The 14663-nt window shown below is 37.8% G+C and overlaps 1 protein-coding gene across 1 annotated transcript in view; it reads right to left on the reverse strand.

The window, feature by feature from the left end:
• TENM2 (teneurin transmembrane protein 2) overlaps positions 1–14663 on the reverse strand; it is a 1506090-nt gene that overhangs the window by 1408565 nt on the left and 82862 nt on the right. The window lies entirely within an intron of this gene.

A 14663-nucleotide genomic window follows, 5' to 3' on the forward strand; every position in this document is an offset into this window, starting at 1 on the left:
CAAGTCAACTGTCCTTACACCTTGGGTTTCCCATCTATAAGGTGAGTAAGCTTTATGAATCCTCAAACCAAAAGGATCTATCAGACATGAGAATCCCCAACTTCCTCCCTCAGAATCTGATATACCAGCCTGGGGGCTGGGTATGGGGAGGAGAAATAAGGCATAATGTGGTGTCCACAGGTTCAAAGTAGCTCTGGTAAGTATGCTTTAGGAACATGGGGCCAGAAAAGTGAGAAACACAAAACGAGATCATCCCTCATATCCCTTTCAGTGTGAAGTGAAGGAAATCCCAGGGTTTTTCCCTGCCCATTTCCTCTGTACCTTTTTCTCTGCATCTTGCTCTTTCAGCCCTGGGTCTGGAATCCCTGTGTGTGTCTACAGCTACTCCAGCAGTTTCAACGCAGCCTTTAGCTGCCTTAGGCAGCTTCTATGACCTAAACATTTGTGATCCTTTATCTACTCACCAAACCTCCCCTCTCCTTTACCCCATTCTCCCACACTTATCTAAGAAGCCATTTCAACCTAGAGTGTAATATTAAGGTTTAGCATAAAGTATTAACCAACTCAGATAATCTATTTGTATTTTCACAGCAGCTGTCCTATTATAAAAATGCATAATAAGTAAATGGGGAATTTATAGACACCTTACTCTTGGGGAAGAAAGTTGGCAAGATTTTTTAAGGAAGATCATTTATCTATTCAACATTTACACTCTGAAATTCCTCTAGTAGAAAATACTTTTAGTCTGGGATGCCAGGGTCCTCATCTAATGTGCATGCTGTCTGTAGACCTGTTAAAGTAGCCTCAGACCTTGCCACTGAAAAATATGTCCTGGTAAACTGGCATCGGTGGCCATGATGGAAATGCAAAATCTCACCCCCTACACCACTCCTACTAAACACAGAATCTGCACTGTAACAAGAGTATCTGATGATGATTCTTAGGAACATTAAATTTTGAGAATAGGGAAAAAAATGAGAAAAGGTGATGTAACAGATAGGAGAAAGCATTAGTAATATGGCCTTTCCAAGGAAGAGGATGAGGCAGGTAATGTCTAATCACAATGGATTGGATTTCGTAGATGGATATATAATCACTCCAGTCAACTACAGACCTCCTGAGCTCTGCGGGAATTCTTTACTATCCATTTACCCCTGGGGCAATGGAATAAACCAAGAGATAAATACAGTTTATACCTGTACCTAGCTGCTTATACACTAAACCTACTTCTCCTCCTTGACTTGTCCCATTTACTTTCATGCCTGTGTTCCCTAGAAATATTTTAAGCCACTTTGGGGTGACTTGATGCTACTCCTTTTCCCTTCTTCCTATTCCCTCTGCCCCCTGATCCCCCAATACATAGTACTAATACAGTGTTGTCCCCATACTTGGTGCTAAAGAAATACTTGTTAAACCTTTAATGAAGAATCATTAAAGACAAGTCTATTATAAAAGATATTTCTTTTAACTCACAGGAAACAGCAAGGCAAAGACATACACTCCACTGATGTAGAGCAGGAGGCAGCAAACTAAGCCCTTCACCTGCTTCTGTAAATAAAGTTTTATTGGCACACAGTCATACTCATTTGTTTACATATTGTCTATAGTTGCTTTTATGCTACCATGATACACCTGAGTAACTGTGACAGAGACTAGATGGCCCCAGTGACTAAAATATGTATAGTCCGGTCATTTACAGAAAGTTTGACACTTATGACAGAATTTGGGCTTTGGGTCCTCAAAGTCATTCTTTACTCATTCCTTTATGGTATTACTGCTGACCTCCCTGGTTTGGTTAACTCAGCAAGAACGGCCTAAATTGCACAAGACCGGGATATACTTGAGGAATGAAAAGGCCTTTCAGGAGAAGCAAAAGTAACCAGCAGTGAGTCTCCTTCCTGGTCTTTCAAGCCAGACTCCTTTTCATAGAACATGTAATACAATTTTGATGAGGACCAAAGTTTAACTTGCACTTTGATGATCAAAAAATATTCTCCTCCCCTTCTCGTTTAAACTATGTGTAATTGAGTAAATTTTGAGAAAGCATTCATGCAATTTGTTCTGTGAACCTTAAAATTCCCTGATCTCCTCACTGCTCTGCCTTCCCATGTGTGCCTACAAATCTTCTGAATCTCCAGAGGAAAGGAAAAAGTCTCTGTGGGACCTCTATCTCAAGCTCTGCTTAAATTAGACTTCCATATTTCAACAGTCATTCAAAATACCTTGTACCATCTCACAAGGCAAAAACTCCTGATGTTTTACTGACATATGAGAACTTTGTCCCCTAAAACATAAATAAAATTCATTTCACATTTTCTTACTTTCTACACACTATCACAAATATCACCCCATTTATCACTGAGTTTGATCAGAAAAATGGGCATCTAATGCCTAATATTTAATAAAATGTTAGTAATATCTCATCTTACATTTTAGTATTTAAGTTACCATCACCTTCATTATCATTACTATTATTGATTTGCTTAGAATACACTTCCAGTACAGCCTGAGACATTCCCAATATGTACTTCCTCAGATAAAAGTTTTTCATTAAAGAGAAATTTGCTATCTGTCCACTGAATGGAGGCGGGAGGACAAGATGGGACCAAGCTCGTTCCTTCCTTCTCTGGGAGCTTGCGTGAGGATCATGGCTGCTGGTCCCCGAAGAGGACCCATAACCAGCATAATTGGGACAGAGCCAGCCCTTGGCCCTTTCTGCGTCTCCCTGTCCAATGTTTGTGGACAGATCAAATACAAAGATGGCAGTGAACTTGGACCCAGGTATTTCCTGTTGCCTGCAGACCTGAGCCAATTTTGTTATACACTGTGGTTACATGTGATCTACAGACCTACTTCCTCCACAAACAGGTTACAATGAAAACAAGTGTCAGGGAAATTGAGCCCCAAATAAAAGCATTTATTAGCATCCAGCCATAGAACAATCATACATCTGAATGCCAGGCCTCCACCCTTTTATGTGCTCCAAGACTACATCGCATAAACTGTATCATTAAGGTCGGTGCTTTCTGTAGGATCTGGCTAACCACGGAGTCAGAAGACCTGTTTAATAAGCAGCCCACTAATCTGGGAATATAGTCTACTGTTTTCTCTCAATTCTTAATTTCTTGTAAAAGCAGAGAACACCTCTATAATATTTTATCACTGCACATGTCTTGAACATCATAGATTTCCCAATGACATCTTTTGACTAACACTTCTTTTGTTATTTAACAAAACCCCACTGCCGTTCAGAAAGAAAGCTGTTCCTGTAATAGCTGACTCTGGAATGTAGCCTTTTGTGTGGGATATGTACACCCGATTATGACAACTAACCACCCCTATGTCCTATATATTAAAAGGAACATAAACATACACATTACACTGTGCTGAAATTTTTTCAATATTAGTTAAGACTAGATAACATTTCTCACCTCCACTGATTTGATATCAATTCATTTGTTCAGTCAAAGAAACATTGATTACACTTAATCCCACACTGGGGTTGGAAAATGAAAGACAGACCCTTGTCCTTCAAACGTCCCATGGTAGGGCTTCAGTACTCAAAGTGGGATCCACAGACCAGCAGCATGACCAGATCTGAGATCCTGAAATGCAGAACCTCAGGGCCCAGCTCAGGTCTCAATCAATTACATCTTAACTAGTTGCCAGGTGCCTCCTATGCATGTGAATGTTTCAGATGCATGATCCAGTATAGCAGAACTCCTCAAATATTAGAGTGCATCTAAATTACCTGGCCGGGGGGGGGGTACTCCTCTAAATTGCATATTTCAAGCACACTTTCTTTAGGGCAGGATAGGGCCCAGGAGTCTGCAATTTAACAAGTAGGCAATTGTTCTGCAGGTGGTCCTGCGAAATCTTTGAGAAATACTAGATGGTTGGAGGGTAAGAGCAATTTTGGGGTAAGGGGTGGTGAGGCAGAGTATATAAGTCAATACTGACATGAGAGTATCTTGAGTTTGAAACTACTGCGCTTTGGGTTACTGGCACTGAATACTTTCTTTTTTGGGTCTGAATGGAACAGATAGCTTGTGTAATTGCTGCTCCAGCTCAGAAGGGTCACAGACTTAAATATCTAGTTCTGCAAGAGGTCTTTTTCATAGCTAATGCATCTCAAATAATTTAGGCCATTTCTGTGTCTGATAAAATGGATTTTTGACAGAAACAGGGAGGTCTAAACATTAGTCATTACAGACTGCTAATCACAGAGTATTAAGATACTTGTTTATTATTATGGAGCATCTCATTCACTTAGCATTTTTCTAAAGTAAACTGCATTCACTTGTGTGAAGGGAAGACGATGGAGTGGGTCTGCCCTAACAAGGCCTTTGAGTCCATCCACTAAAACTTAACAAATGAATTGTGCCCCTATTTTTTTTTTAACAGATAAACCAAAGAGGAAAAGTTAATGATACACCCAAAAGCACCTTTATATAACCAGGGCTGAATTACTGCCTTCCAATTCTATCTCGTCTTAGTTTTTTGAGCCATGTTAACAAGGAAAAGGTTTTCAGGTAACCTAGATTGCTGCTTTTATAAGCGCTTGTTACAGCTGTAGTGAAATAAAAAGAAGTGCTGGGTGGGAGGAACACATTATCACCCATAAAAATGAGCAAGAAAGGAATCATTTTATGTTTGCATGCTGGATAAGAAGTGAAAAGCCCCAGCAGAAGTGCAGTTCTAGAAATTTGCTAATTTGGGGGCCATTACACAGAGGGGGAGTTCTCACTAGAAGACAAGATCTGATATGAGGTGGTTGCCTAGGTGACCCTGCATCTTAAGTAGTGTTGAAGAGGATCTTGGGCCCTTGGCTCAGCAATTCCTTTTCAAAGAATTTATCCTGTAAAATTATACAGACAAGAGTGAAAAAATGTATCCAGAGGGCTGTTTAGTACAGTTTTATTTGCACTGGTGAATAACTGGAAACCATGCAAATACAGATCGGTAAAAGGTTGAGTAAACAGGTTATGAAGTATCCATACAATGGAATACTATACAGCCATTAAAAAGAAAAAAGAAATCTAGCGTCCTGACAGGAAAGTATGCCCAATTACTAAGGAAAAGAAAAAAAAAAGTTGCAGAACAGTATATATGAATCATAACATGTAAAAACGTCAATAAGTAAATAGGAAATAAATCTCAAAGAATATACAATAAAATATTGTGAAGAGTTAGGTTTGAGTAAGGCAGAATTATGGGTAATTTTTATATTCCAATTTATAGTTTTATATTAACTTATTTAATAGTCGTGTATCATTTTTAACCTCAGAAAAAATTTTGTAAAAGGTCCTGACAGAGTACCAGGCCTACCCTACTTATTCCAATCTTTCATTTTCTCTTTTTATAGATGAGCAATCCAGGGCCTGGAAACTGACTGTCCTAAATTCTACACGTGAGATAATTGTCCAGAAAGCCACATAAATAGCCAAGACCCACTGGAAACTTCAAAGGAGCCAAAGCCTGCCTGGCTGTTTTCTGCCTTCTGACTCCTCCCTGGCAAGGAGTTCCAGAAGCCTCCAGTGTTGTGATAGGAGCTAAAGGAAAGCAGGGAGATCAGCATCAACAGATGAGAAAGCTCAGCCAGAGATCTAGAAGGGGTAAACTACACCGTGCACATTCCTTTCAAATTAATAATCTGGCAGCTAATTTTTGAACTATAATTCGTATGTGGCACCTTCTGTCAAAGCTGTCAACACAGAGTTGCTTTCATTTCACACTGGCTTGCTAGCTGGAAGGCCTGGCATTGCTCCAGGTGTTCACCCTGCTAACACAGGCTGCCATAAGCTTGTGCTCTTTGGCTGAAACCATTGGGTAATTTCATGAACAAATGCAGGTGACTATGTATAAATATGGTTTCTATTTAAAGAAACCACGAACTCCCACCCCACCACTACCCCTATACCTCTCATCCAAAAGATATAACCAAAGTTCAAAATCTCAGAAAAGTATCCATTAGAAACATGGGGGAGGGGATGACAATGAGGGGCCAGACAATGATACTACTGGCCTGGAATGTAAAACCTGCAAGCCTGACAAAACTCTCTCAATTTCTTCTAAGACCATATACTGGATTAAGTCACCAGCCATGGTTTTGATGAAAGTCACTCTTACCCCTTTTTGCCTTTTTTCATTACTTATGTGCAAAAATAAATAAAAGACAAAGAGTGTAGTGAAAATATTTCCTGTTCTGAGAACTCTTAGGAAGTTCATATTTCCAGAACCAAGATTAGTAGGTGGAACTAGAAATCCGATCAGTAAAATATTTTGCCGTATTTCAAGAACCTAAAGGATAGCTACAGATCTCAAAATACATTGTTGTACACATATCTATGAGATGTTAATAAATTTTAAACATATTAAAATAGGTACATTTGGAAAAGATAGGTTAAAAAGTTAAATGGATCATTTGTTTTCCATTTTTTTGTTAATGTTGATTTTACTGATTATGCAGAAATTCTCAGAATTTTGAAAATGTCAATGTAATTTCCAATGAGGGAAGTACAATATTTAATATTTTCTAATTATTCTGATATATTATATTTTTACTTGAACATTTTATAGGTGTAATGCTCAACAGGAAAAAAGAAAAAACAAATCTGAGAACCACTGTTTCCTTGAAGTAGATAATTTATCACGCTCCTATTTTTGAGCAAACGTGGCTAGTAACTTCTCCTTTATTCTGTCTGTGGTTTCTCCAAAACATTGTTGCCTTAAGTCTCAGAAAGACTAATTTCCTTCTGAACACTATGGAGCAAAAAAAAAAAAAAAAAAAAACATGACCATCCTTATCACCACCATCTTTAAAATCAATCCTATTCACTCAACAAATATTTATTGAGCACCTACCACATGCACAACATTATGGTAGGTATATGAAATAGAACACCATCCCTATTCTCATGGGGCTTACAATCTAATTGCAGCAATTAGATAATATTTCCCAACAACCTAAATATTGTTGGGAAATATTTCTCTATGAATGTGCAGCATTCCCATATGTTCAATAATTCCTATATGCAGATAATCTTCTTAGGAATGTTTGCACAAGCAGGCATCCTTGGAAAGAAAGAGAACAAGACCCCTTAAGGAACACGTGTATATACATTTTCTGAAAGATACAGACACACAAGACATCTCTTCTTGAAGATACTTGCTTACATTCCACGATAATAAAAAGAATCTCTCTCTTTGCAGGGAGAATGGGCAGATTTGAAAGCCACCTTTATATGTGAGTAGAGTCTCCTCATTAGATCAGTCTCCTTCCTTCTAAGGTACCCTACTACATGTATAGGTTCCATCTGGCCCTCAACACATTACCCAGAGGAACTGGGTGTCAGGAAACTGGGGCTAAAATGACACCCAGCACTGGGCTTTTGTTGTGAATCATAAACTTTGTTTCTGATCCTACTTTCTAAGACTCTTCACGCTTCCTGATTTAATACACATAAAAATCAAGTTGGCATAGTTTGGACTGAGTAACGAGAAAAGATCTAGCCAAGGTGAAATGCATGACAGATTTTAAGTTTATGTATGAGAGAGACCCTGTGAGCTTCTTTTTGCAGCAATTATGTGGCAATAATGTACTAGTGTAATGTCACTAGACTAAGAGCTCTGTGAGCATGGGAATTCTTATGTGTTTCATGTTCACTGCTGTATCCCCAGTGCCTAGAGCAGTGCCTGGTTCATAGTAGTTAGTACATTTTCACTGAGCCGATGAATGATGGGTACAGGTATATCATCTAGAAACCAAGAAAAAAAAAAATACTCCTGATGGATGATGGCGATAAATTTGAGGAGAAAAACTGCCTTAGTGCCTCTGGGTGAAAAAAAGCAAGAGACACTCTCTTTTTTTTTTTTTTTTTTTTTAAGATTTTATTTGACAGAGAGACAGCACAAGCAGGAGGAGCTACAGGTGGAAGGAGAGGGAGAAGCAGGCTCCCCACTGAGCAGGGAACCTGACATGGAGCTCGATCCCAGGACGCCCGGATCATGACCCGAGCCAAAGACAGAAGCTTAACCGACTGAGCCACCCAGGTGCCCCAAAGCAAAAAATATTCTTAATACCTGGGTTATGAGTCTATTAAAAAGAATTTTCTTTAGATGTTTGGCTTCATTTGGAACCATCCATCATACCAAATACAGTACATGAATTATACTAAAAAAAGTAACTTCCAAACCAAATAAATGTACATATACCTGCAGTGGATTTTTTAAAACTCAAAAAGTAATTATGCCATTATCTATTACTGTAAATGGTGAGCTGTGAAGAGACAGTGGAATTTATGTCTACTATTACCAAGTAAGTTTTTTCTTGCTAAGAACTAATATATCAGAAAAGTAGCCAAGAATAAAAAAAAAAACATTAGAAATATTGAGATTAATAACTATTATGGTCATATAGTAGAAAGAGGGAAACAGATATATTGATAAGTAAAAGTCTGTATCAACTGTCACTTTGTGCTCAGATTCCCAAAATTACCCTAAACTATATTAATATCCTTATGGATTGTATTTTGTTTCAACATGTTAAATGTGTGCTGGCTACTAGCAGGATCGAGGCAACATGAGATTTAAAGGAAATGGTAACCTTTTACTGGACTTGAAGGTGCTGATGCTATGACTTTTTTTTTGATGTTTCTGGCCAAGGCAAAAATACGTTAAAAAAAAAAAAAAAAAAAAAGTACTATTTGCCAGGAATTAAAACAATTCCATTTGTTTCATTCTTCATATTTCTGTAGGACTTTACTTTTTAGGATTTTTTAAGAGCAGGAACAAAATTCATGCATTCTTTCAAGCCGTCCAGGGTGACAACAAAAACAAAGTAGAAGTTAAGATTTACTGAGCACCTACCCTATCCCAGGAGCTATGCTCAGAGCTTTATTAATTGTCCCACAACCCTACAGGGTAAGAAGTGGAATGTGCCCATTTTCCAAAAGAAAGATCTGAGGCTTAAAGAGGTCAAATAACTTGCACATGGTGAAGAAACTTGTATCAGAGAAACTAAGCAATCAAACCCCAGTTCTGTACTTGTAATCACTACACTATTCAGTTTCAGGAAAAGCTCGTCAAGCAATGAGTGAGCATGATGGAGAGTGTCTGCTGAGTGACCTGGGCCTGCTGGAATCATAGGCAGTCCATTCTGAATGAGGCTTTAGCATAGTTGAAATCAGCACTGGTGGCATAAAAGCTGAATATGACTAATGGCAAAGAAAGATCTATGATCTCCTTTATGAATCAATCTTCACTCAAAATCTCATTTTATTTGCTGTGTGTCTTTCTTTTAGTCCTGTATCTAGGTCTTTTGATTCCTGCTTTGAAGACCCACAACTGAGTGACACTTAGAGAAACAAAAATTTAGTTTTGTTTCACATCATTTTTGGTGGTCTCTATTGGTTTCCTCTCTCAAGAACAGCAATGAAAACTAGGAGTCAGTTATGCACTGGCACTAAAAATTTAGCAAGATGTCTGGATACTCTTCAACGCCATACCTAGCATTCGGTAGAATATTTAGAAATATTCTGACATTAATACTTCACCTATTTAGCTCCAATCTAGCTTCCAACTTTCTTTGTCTTTGAATCCCAAATAAATACTTTAGTCATCTCAGAACTGGGTTTTCTCTTTACCTACACATTTCTGACACTTGATTCAGTACCTTTGCTCAAACTGTATCCCCTCCGGGGGTTCTCCTCTTCCCCTTGCTACCAATCCCAGACTAAGTAACTTTTAGTCCAAGCTCACATCTGAATTCCTCTACAATGAATTCCTCTGATTATGTGCATCCAGAGAGATGCTCCCTTTCTCTCAGCCCTGCAGTACATATTGAGAGGCCATATATGGATGGTTTATATTGTATAAAATGTGACTATTAAAATCTTCCCAACTGGAATAGAAAATAGAGAAGTAGGGCCATTAAGGAATCTCTAATAAAGTTAATCATGAACCACATTTTAAGCAATTCAAAACCATCCTTATATGATATATTGATATGTGCTATAGGAGTTCTGACAAAGAACAGAAGTACTTTAACTGAAAGATTTAATTCCATGATTACCCTTTTAGTAAACATCAGTGAAACTGAAAATAAAAGTCATGCAGTCAGATTAGATTTTTCTCAAATTGCATCATCTTTTTAGAATGTCACAATGCATACCATATAAAAGGTCCAGTAAAAAAAAAAATCTGCTTAACTTTTTAAACTCCCCATTTCCACACTAGGTTTTACCATAGAATATCTCCTTCACAGAAAACTGATTAACAGCACGTGGAACAAAGTTTTAGCATCCTATGTACAATCATGCTGTAGTCCCTTGGGAAAAGATGCTGAGAAAAAAAAAAAAAACTTTAATAAAATTTCTGTTCTTTTTTTTTTTAACTTTCCGTATAAATTTGAAAGTTAAGGGGTGAGATCACTTCTTTCAACAACCCTTAGGTAGGTGAAGATTCTAATGATCTGACTGTGCTGCCCCGCACATAATTTATTTAAGTTTTTTGTCTGGCTTTGAAGTCAGAATAAAACTGGAAAAGGTTCTATTTTCAATGAGTATTTGGCCACGAAAAACAATGACCAACAGTTATCTTTCCTAGAACATCTAGTCATCTCTTAAAAAGCTTCTTCAGTTGAACGTACTACCTACTATAAAACAACTATACCATGGTTTGAATCTGTTCCAGGTGAAGTAGTCAAGTAATTGTGGGGTTTGCCGAACTGAGGGCCAGACTTGAGTATACAGTTCTCAAAGAACTTCCCATAGAAGGGATTATTAGGAAAAAAACGTTCATTCTCTTCATCTGTTTGCTAATACCACTGGGCACTACAGATTTGTTTTTCAGAGTGGTAGACCTCAAAACTAATGATCTGCACAGAAATAACCTCTAGAATTTGCCCAGGGTAGCACAGAGGTTAAACACAGTTTAGGAGTCAGGTAAACCTAGGTGAAAATCCCAGCCCTAGTTTTTACTACTTTGTCACCTGGGCTAACTGTTTCACTTCTAAGAAGTACTAGCTTTTTAAAGAAAGGTGGTTATAAAGTTTAACTGAGATAGTGTGTGTAACAATAAATATTAGTATGATTTTTATTGCTATATCTACTACGTTTAGTACTGCTATTTCTTTAAACTGCCATGCTAAAGGGAATTATTCGTTAAATGCAATGATAATTGCTAATCTGTTAGGTGCCATGGCTGTGCTAAATTTGAAAGATATAGCAATAAACAAGATATAGCCACTACATTTAAGAGCTCAGGGTCTTGTGAGGAAGACAAGTAAGGAAATTCAAAATTAAAATACACTCTGATAAGTACTCTAAGTGAGGTGTTCCCAGGATATCATGGGAACACAGAAGCAGCCAACTCAGCCAAGGTGGGATCAGGACAGTACTCCAGGAGGTAGAAACAGCTGAGGTAAAAATAAAGGTGAGGATAAATTAGCCAGTTGGGCAAAGCTACAGACTGGTGGGTGGACGAGAGGAAAAAATATTTCAGGCTGGCTGAGGGAGCTTAGAACATTTGAGAAATCTGCAAGTCATTTTGTGAAACATGGCTGCCCTGTGGGTATCGTCTGGAAAGTAAATCAGGAGAAATATGTGTGTTCACAAATAGTTGGGCTCCTTTACCTAGGAAGGTGTCTATCGTGTCCTTGTCGTGTAGGCAGAGGGAAATGGTCTGTTGTATGATTTTAATCCAAAGAATGATAATTTGATTTGGACAGATGAAGAGAAGTGTGATGGGAAAGGAGACCTGGTAGCCAGCTTCTGAAATCATTATGGTCGGTTATATTCAACATATTATCTGAAGTCCACCCATCTTGGGTAAAGTAATCAAGTGATCAAACTTCTATATAAAATGGAGGGCAATTTGTAGTGTAGCAGGAATTCAGATGGAGAAATTAATGGTGTCCATTTTTTTTTCTCTGTTATAGGTACATTACAAGGGAGTAAAATCTCTCCACTACCAACTTACCCAGAGCAGCCTTGAAACTCTAGGCTTTCTTATTTCTAAGAGGAGAAAATAAGAGCTTTTTTTTCTTTTTTCTTCTACTTTCCCTTTGTTTCATAAGCCTAAGCTCTACAATGGAAGGAAAGACTTAGATTATTTTCAAGAGAGAGGAATCTTGGTTTATGGAGAACAGCCAGACTCCAGGGAACATCTGAATTATTTCTATAGAGGCCAGAGCTGTGTCCAGGTGAAGTAAAGGCCTAGGTGCTAAAAACATAATCTCTGAAAACTTGGACTTCTAGCAAAAGTCTTGGGGCCAAATCTGGCATGGATGAATAGGTAAATTTCCCACTTTCTACCAGACCCATGTAATTTAGGGCTGACAACCTCAAAGGTTATCACTGAAGACTAAAGAATAGAAGCCGCTCCCATTTCTCAGTTCTTAAAGAGGAGCTCCCATCCACTGAGGAGACTGCATTTTTTACCAATCCCAGGTGGAGAGGGAGAGGCCAGAGAGAGGGAAAGCGAAAGAGAGAGGGAAAGAGAAAGAGAGAGGGAAAGAGACAAAGAGAGAGAGATCACTTTCATTTGTATGATAGATTAATTTAAGGCTTAACAAAATTTGGTATTTGTTAGCTAAAATTAACAGGTTAATATACTCTATGGAAGACTCTCATATTAAGTTGGGCTGCCACAGAGGCCTTGCCAATGTTGGCAGAGGACGCACACTATATATGTTGAAAGGCTTATTTATGGTTGGAATTTTCAGGCAGGGCATCTTATTTGCAATCTATTACTGTTGTAACAACTTACTGTTGTTCTTTTTAAAAAATTATAAATTACTGTTAGTTTCATCACTGTTGATTAAGTTTGTGTGTTAACTGGTTAACCCTAAAGTCTACAGGTTACATGACCCGTGGCTTTCACCTACAATAACCAGACTTGATGCAAAGTACACATTCACAAATGAACCACTCATATTCCTATTGCTAAAGCAGTAGTATTACAGTAGTGATGTGCCACCCATGTATTTGTAACACTTCTGTGACACTTAAATAGCTTGTGAAAACTGTAAGAGCGAGTGCATATTTTAAATTCATAGGACACTGGTTTATAACTGCAGTGTAAGTTTAAACTCCTAGGACACTGTATTTGTAAATAAGGTTGCACTTTTTTTTAAGCAGGTAAATGATACCTAATTTTTCTATATCACTGGCAAAATTGTGTTGCCATTGTTTATTTTGTGTCTTCGAACTAACTGCTCATCAGCAAGTTTATTTTCCATTCAAAAGTACCCTTGGGTACGGGTGGAGGGAGCTGGCTTTGGGTGTTCTTTGCCTTGTCTAAAAATGGACTGTGATCTACAAAGTTCGAGAATTGCTAGTGTGAATATGAAGTGAGGAGAGCTGAAAGAGAAGCAGGAACTCCTCTTAGGAAGAGGTGGTTAAGTTTTATCATCACCCGGGGCCCACAAGCTGTCAGCAATTTTATTAACCTTTCAGGTTAACCTTCAGCCTAGGCAGAAATGAAGACTGTGGGAAAGAACTGCAAAAACGACTCACAATCACTCATTTAGTTTCCCAACCTCCTCTGTGTCTGGATTTAATGGATAAAATCCTTCCCAATTTGCACCCTGCTTCCTAATATGCAACTACTTGGATTGCAATCAACATTCTAAGTAAAGCCCCTTTTATTTTCCCCTAAAAACCTAAACACGATTTGAATGCCAATAATAATAATTTATAGATCAGAAATGTCAGAAACCAAAAAATCATGCCTAGATGTAATAGATATTAACTATGTTATTATGTGCCTAGAAAATCTGATCTGGAGAGATATAAACCAAATTATTAACAGTGGGTCATTCTTGCAAGGGGATTATTGGAAACTAAATTTCTATGCTATATAATTTTAACAATATTTGATTTTTAAAACAGAGAGTATTTATTGCTTTAAAATAAAGGCATATGTGATGTGTGTTTCTTTTGGTTTTAAGATAGATATATAGTCTCAGTCTAGCCCTCGCAACTGAAAAATAGAAAGAGACTGAACTAGAATCTGTGCTTTGTAGACTATACTCATTCACAAGCCCTCTTAATGCCTCCTAACATACCTACTAGCATTTGCACAATTGTTTACTTAATACTTTAGATTCATTCCAAGCAATAAAACCTGGGAAATCATGTCTTTGATATGCTAGTTATATTAAAATAAAAACCTGTTCTTCCAGGTATTGCTGCAATTGTTTTGCACAATCTTATACGGAGCTGCATTTTGGAAATCTTTGATTAGAGAACTCCTGAGATTCCTTTCAACCCCAAGATTCTACAAGTTCTGGAAAGAAAACACTGGCCACCCCGGTGATTTGCATTGCACTATTTTTTTTTTAACTTTACTAGTTTTACAGGTAGAATTTAATAATTCAGGACTGCACAATTTTCCAGACTATTTTCTTGATTCCTGAATATTGCACAGTGCGGGAGTAGCATGTTTTTTGTTTTTTGTTTTTTTTTACTGTCAAGGGCCAGATAGTAAATACTTTATACCTTTGAGGCCATATAGTGTTTCTATCACTCCCTTCCCCCTTCCCTCCTTTGTCTTCATCTTCTTCTACAATGCTTTTTACAATTTTTAAAATATTTATTTATTTATTTATTTGAGAGTGAGAGCAAGAGAGAGAGAGAGAGAAAGAGAGGGCAAGTGGGGGA

Source organism: Callorhinus ursinus, unplaced genomic scaffold (assembly GCF_003265705.2).
Source record: "Callorhinus ursinus isolate GAN/ISIS: 27379988/994484 unplaced genomic scaffold, GSC_fseal_2.0 scaffold3, whole genome shotgun sequence".
Classification (NCBI taxonomy): domain Eukaryota; kingdom Metazoa; phylum Chordata; class Mammalia; order Carnivora; family Otariidae; genus Callorhinus; species Callorhinus ursinus.